The sequence below is a fragment of the Oncorhynchus nerka genome, unplaced genomic scaffold (genome assembly GCF_034236695.1).
Source record: "Oncorhynchus nerka isolate Pitt River unplaced genomic scaffold, Oner_Uvic_2.0 unplaced_scaffold_1557, whole genome shotgun sequence".
Lineage (NCBI taxonomy): Eukaryota > Metazoa > Chordata > Actinopteri > Salmoniformes > Salmonidae > Oncorhynchus > Oncorhynchus nerka.
Window position 1 is genome coordinate 81380 of NW_027039758.1, and position 6336 is coordinate 87715.

The 6336-nt window shown below is 39.6% G+C and overlaps 1 long non-coding RNA gene across 1 annotated transcript; it reads left to right on the top strand.

Annotated features, from left to right (window-relative positions):
• The first annotated feature begins 4055 nt into the window (after nt 1-4055).
• On the top strand, nt 4056-5397 carry LOC135568484 (uncharacterized). The gene is made up of 2 exons (XR_010462644.1): nt 4056-5170; nt 5253-5397. It is a non-coding gene; the product is annotated as an uncharacterized LOC135568484 (long non-coding RNA).
• The last annotated feature ends 939 nt before the right edge of the window (nt 5398-6336 follow it).

The following is a 6336-nucleotide window of genomic DNA, read 5'->3' on the forward strand; positions in this document are numbered from 1 at the left end:
GATGCTGATTGTGTGTCAACAGCGCAAAAGGAGAAAGCTTATTGTGGTTTAGGGATAACATTTCAGGAAGATGCATGTTGATTAAAACAAATGATAGACTGAAGGTTTTACTGTGGTTTGGTGAAGTGGTTCTCCCATCTTGTGTAAAACCTGGGTAAGTGAGATATACAGAAGCTGCTGCAGTGTTGGAAACAATTGTAAAAAAGCAATGGAGGAAGCATTGAGGGATTATCTTGAAGCGTGCTGCAGTTGGTGAGACTTACGATGGTTGGAGGTTGGACATGTGGCAAGTGTTTGTTGAAGGAATAAATATGTCGTAGTCAGATGAAGCATGTTGTAATTGTGATCAGGAATCACGTTCCCGAGTTCCCGTTGAGTGCAACTGTACGGATGAATGATGTCACAGTAGCTAGGATGATCAGGCCCATCCAGCAGGTATCCTATGTGGAGGCAGTGAAAATAGCTGAAGGAGTAGGAAGGAGAAGGTAGTGGATGTCCCACAGTCTGCAGTGAAGCCATGCAGGAGAAGGATCCCAACACACTAATAGTGAACAAGGTGGACTTTGTTGTGTTTATAGCAGCAAGTGATAAATTGCATTAATAAATTATTAGCAACCTTTGTCTAAAACTAGCAGTTTCCGCATTAGCTTGGAGGAGTTTCTACAACAAAATTGTGTTTGCATTGCCCTCACTGCCACATGGATAAATTGCATTAATACTAAACTAATAAAACATCTAAGAAGCTAGACATCATTGTGAAGGCGGCAAATGGATTTCTGGATCTCCATCTCCAGGACTTCAGACAAAATGTTACAGGGAGAACTGAATGAAGTTCCAGCCCTCTCAGGTTCATGAACCTGTGTGGGGATCTGAATAGTACCATTTTTTTTGAAATTCAGGGTAGTGGAGTGAATTTGGTTTGTGTTTATTTTAGGTAATTAGTATGATTTGTTAATCCCATTTTTTTGTTTTGTTATTTTTTTGGTTACAGTAGGTGGCAGCAATACACCTGATGAGTGTAGTCTGACAAACCTCAGAGAAGAAGACATGGTAGGAACCAAAGTGTTGGTCATTGTTTCCAGTTGACCCTAATTAGATGTTACATTACATGTTGTTTTCTTACTTCATGTAGCCTGGCTAGCTAGCCAACATATTCATACTTTGCCTACTCCTTTCTGATAAGATACCGCTGCACAAACATGCTTATCTAGGCCTACAACAGCACTGGTACCAGGCAGTATTAGCTAGCTACGTTTGCTCTGACTCTTCATACATTTAGCAGCTAGCGAGCCCGCTAACTAGCGATTAGCAGCTAACATTATTTGAGCAACACCTTGCTAAGAAAAAGACAATCTTTCCCTTTAATGTAATTTTGAATAGAACATAAATTAACTGTTTGTCAGAAACCAAAAATGTTATAAAATGACTTAACAGCTCTAACAATTTGACCTCACAACAGTAAAGAAATCTACACTGGCTAAGTTTATAGACACAAAAAGAAAAACTCACTTACCATTTTATTTAGCAGAGCTATAGGCTGTTTTCAATCCAGAGTGTTGGTGACTAATTGGCAACAAATTAATTTGAGCTTTTTTGATTTTTGCCATAGCGTTATTAAATTCATCAGGTATTCTGCTCTCTAATCAAGTCAATAAACATTGGGTAGTTAGTTAGAATATAGTTACTAAACTGGCAAGTTTGATGTATAAGTAGCCAACTAACGTTAGGTAGCTAGTTAACATACCGATACATACTGCTGTAAAGATATGCTATGCGTTTTGTAAGGATAGTGTAGCTAACATAACGTGTAACGTATGCATATATTGAAAAGTCATTTTCTTCAAATCTGAAAACGTTGAAGTCACGCCCATTTTTGAAGAATTGCATTTTACGGGCCCTAAAGTACTTCATTTTCTTATATCTGAAAATTTGGTGAATTTAGTACCATTTTGATGAATGCATTAGCCAACTAACGTTAGGTAGTTAGTTAACATATACATTTGCTGAAAGATATGCTATGCGTTTTGTAAGGATACTAACTACATCATACTATACCATTAACATCACAAATAGTACAGTTAGTATGAGTATTCTAACACAGCTCAGGTCTCTGGGCAGCCATTTTGTTTTTTAAAAACTAGGTTGCCCCTTTAAAAAAGCAACACAACAATCAATCAACCAATCTGCAGTTCAACCAATAACAAAGCTGTAATTCCACCACTATTTTGGTAATAAGATGATGGGAAATGTAACTACTCTCAAATTCATAGACAGACCTATGGATAAAAGGACTGACCATCCATGATATCAACATTATAGTTTTAACCATGTTGAGGCTATACAGTGTTGGTTTACATTGTTTCTAAACATTGGAGTAAAAAAGCTTATTTGGTGATCTGATGGGGTAAACAGTTGAACTAAGCTCATAAGGCATGCGTTATATTCTCCAAGAATCAATGCCTATAAATAAATTTAAAAGTCAAAATATGGATGTAGCAATTGCAAATTTCCCCTTTAACACCACACATCAGTTCAACAACTGCAGAGTTTGTGCTTCTGTTAAGACAGTACTATTCTGTTAAGACAGTACTTACTAGTGTTAATCAGGGCCGGTTCATCGTTAGAACCATCGGACGCCTTAAGATGCGTTTGGGAAACCGGGCCCAGATATCCAGTTTCCTCCTCTTCTTCATTGTTCGATGAGACCGTCACCTCCCCTCCCTCCTCTGAAACTTCTTCTTCTTCTTCCACTGAAACGTAGTCTTCCTCTTCTTTAACTGAGACGTCATTTTCTTCTTCTTTCACAGTAACAGCCTCAACCTCTACTTGTTTTTGTATTGTAACAGCCTCCTCTTCCTCCACCTCTTTCACGAGAGCTTCTTTCTCCATCCAGAGACCGTCTCTTCTTCAGCAGGAACGTGGTTAAGTTTGAGACTGGAGCTAGCTGAGGCATGTACTGAAGTCGCTAAGCGGTATAATTCAAAGCAGTCTCACTTTATCAGCAGCACGTGATCAATGACGTCTGAAGAATAATTTCGTCAAACACCTGATTGGTAGGATCCTCATAGGCCAATTATGTAATCGATATGGTTCATGTGTATTGAAATTAATTATATGTACACATGAAGACAATTGAAAGAGTGAAATGAGAAACGTCATTGTTTGCTAACTGATTGACTTTGATCATGGGGATTATAGATTGTATAACCATTCACTGTTTGTAGTCTTTCATGATTTATGATAAATAGTTACGAGCCTAAATGACTCGCGGATGATTACTATTGACTTCTTAATGAACTGGACTGTTGAGTTCCCTAACTTATGTTAATAATGATAATAATAATAATGATAATAATAATTATCAATAATAATGGTCTCTCCTATCATTGCTATGCAGACGACACACAATTAATCTTCTCCTTTCCCCCTCTGATGACCAGGTGGCGAATCGCATCTCTGCATGTCTGGCAGACATATCAGTGTGGATGACGGATCACCACCTCAAGCTGAACCTCGGCAAGACGGAGCTGCTCTTCCTCCCGGGAAGGACTGCCCGTTCCATGATCTCGCCATCACGGTTGACAACTCCATCGTGTCCTCCTCCCAGAGCGCTAAGAACCTTGGCGTGATCCTGGACAACACCCTGTCGTTCTCAACTAACATCAAGGCGGTGGCCCGTTCCTGTAGGTTCATGCTCTACAACATCCGCAGAGTACGACCCTGCCTCACACAGGAAGCGGCGCAGGTCCTAATCCAGGCACTTGTCATCTCCCGTCTGGATTACTGCAACTCGCTGTTGGCTGGGCTCCCTGCCTGTGCCATTAAACCCCTACAACTCATCCAGAACGCCGCAGCCCGTCTGGTGTTCAACCTTCCCAAGTTCTCTCACGTCACCCCGCTTCTCCGCTCTCTCCACTGGCTTCCAGTTGAAGCTCGCATCCGCTACAAGACCATGGTGCTTGCCTACGGAGCTGTGAGGGGAACGGCACCTCAGTACCTCCAGGCTCTGATCAGGCCCTACACCCAAACAAGGGCACTGCGTTCATCCAAATGACGTCACAATGTAGAACCCTAAATGTTTGTCCTCTGTTCTATTGATTTCAACATGATATGGATATTAGCCTCAGGGGGAAATCTAGGCCTGAATTGGTCACAAAAAGTGACTAACAAAAAAAGAGTTGTTCCACTTACCACGTTGGTGACCCACCTCATTCAATATGCAACACTTCAAAATGTATCTGTCTGTTTTCTCCTAATTGTCCTCTAACCAGTGTGTGCACATTATTCCCAGATTCCGTGTGGTTTTTGCTGCGTTAGTTTTAACAGGTCTTGCAGCCTCATCTCCCCCCTCTCGGCACAATTGATTTCAACGTGATATCGATGAGTGATGACAAATAAGTGTTGCGTTCCTTTGTTTAGCGACCCCTACATTTAAATGCAACACTCCAAAATGTAGCTGACTGTCTTCTGCAGGTTGTCCTCTAACCAGTGAGGTAAAAGATATCTCCCATTTCCAGGTGTTTTTTGTATGTGTCAGTTCCAACATCATGTACAACCTGATTTCTAATCGATATCAGTGATTTATTGCTACTGTCAAAACAACAGTGTTCTGGTGCTTGTGGAGCTTGTTTTAAGAAGTAAAATGATTATTGTTGCACGTTTGTTTAAATTTTATGATTCTCAATTCATCAAACTGTTAATGCATATTGGTTATTGATTTGGACACCCCAAAATGTCATTAAAAAGATGCCCGAAGTCCAATATATGTTCGGTTGAAAGTGAAAGTTAAGATGTCTTTTCAGGTCGTTTTTTTTTTCAATGACTTGAAAACAACTTAATTTCAACGTACTTGCAGCCTGGACGCAGTATAATAAATTGAGTCTATAATCAATTTTATTAACAATCTGACATCACTCCAGTATTTTTTGACAACATTCAAGTGCTAATTGTCTTTATTCCACTACTGAAGAAGCATGTCTCAAATCACCTCATATTTCAAACATTCAGCCTGACAAAAGATACATGTTTATTATTTCATGCCTCACCATTAAGTGAAGTATTGCCAATACATATTAACAAAGCGGTGTACATTTGGTTTTGATAATTCATATTTACAATTATGTAACATTTAGTAATCATAGTTATTCATGCAACCAACTGACAGTTGGAGGTGTGATGTAGTTAATGGAGATGGAGGTGTGTTCTAGTGTTAATGGAGATGGAGGTGTGTTCTTGTGAGGTGGTCTGGGCAGGTGTGATGTAGTTAATGGAGATGGAGGTGTGTTCTAGTGGGTCTGGGCAGGTGTGATGTACTTCATGTTTGTATGATGTTGTCGTTTGTATGTTTTGTATTGTTTATAAAAAGATAAATAAAATATTTTTCCCAATGCAAAGTAACACCTCACAGTTGTATATTTGGAGTTATTACATTAAACCAATCAGAATTCAGGAGAATGCCAAAGTCAGGTGTGAAGTAATATGGAGGACCAGCCTATTCCCTATGATGTAAACTACAACCGAAATCATTTAAAATGTAGAACTTTAAATTAAACTAATCGTTTGCACTCATGACTTGAGTGTTTAAAGTAAACCAACGTTTTGGAAAAACATAACACCATCTAACCAAATATCAAAGAATGTTAGCTATATGCTCTTATCTTAGCCAGCCAGCTAACGTTAGCAATATGCAGCTATTTAGCCAACTAGCTATTAGCCTAAACGGCATAACCAACCAGCGCGGTTATGGTCAGCAGAGACCAACTACCGGAAAATGTACAAAACTCCCGTAGTCTAATTCACAGAAAACATGCTGAAAAGTAGTGATGGGGAAACAAAGCTTCCTGAAGCATTGGCTCTTTCCAGACAATTGTATCAACAACAAAAAAAGCCAACCAGCACCGAGACCATTTTGAACCAAACTAACAAAACTGAAACGTGTTTGCAGATCAAAAGATCAGAGACATAGAGAATGATGGGAGAAAATGAATCTTCAAAAGTCATTGATCAATGCTGATAAAGGGACACACTGCTTAAATAATAATGAGTCGTTATTTATGATGTAAGGTGATTTGAAGATCAGTCAGTTGGCAGTCGCCTGCAGTGTCAAACAAGCACAATACCAAACCAATCAGGTGGTTGTTCGATGAAACGAAGCCTCAGACGTCATTGATCACGTGCTGCTGATAAAGTGATACAGGCATCAGCACACTGCTTTGAAGTTTACTGCTGAGCGATTTGGACGCATGGCCTCGTACCTCCGGTATCAAACATAACATCCCCATTGAAAAGTTGACAAAACAAAACGGAGCAAGCAGGTTGATTTCCTCTGTCGTTTTG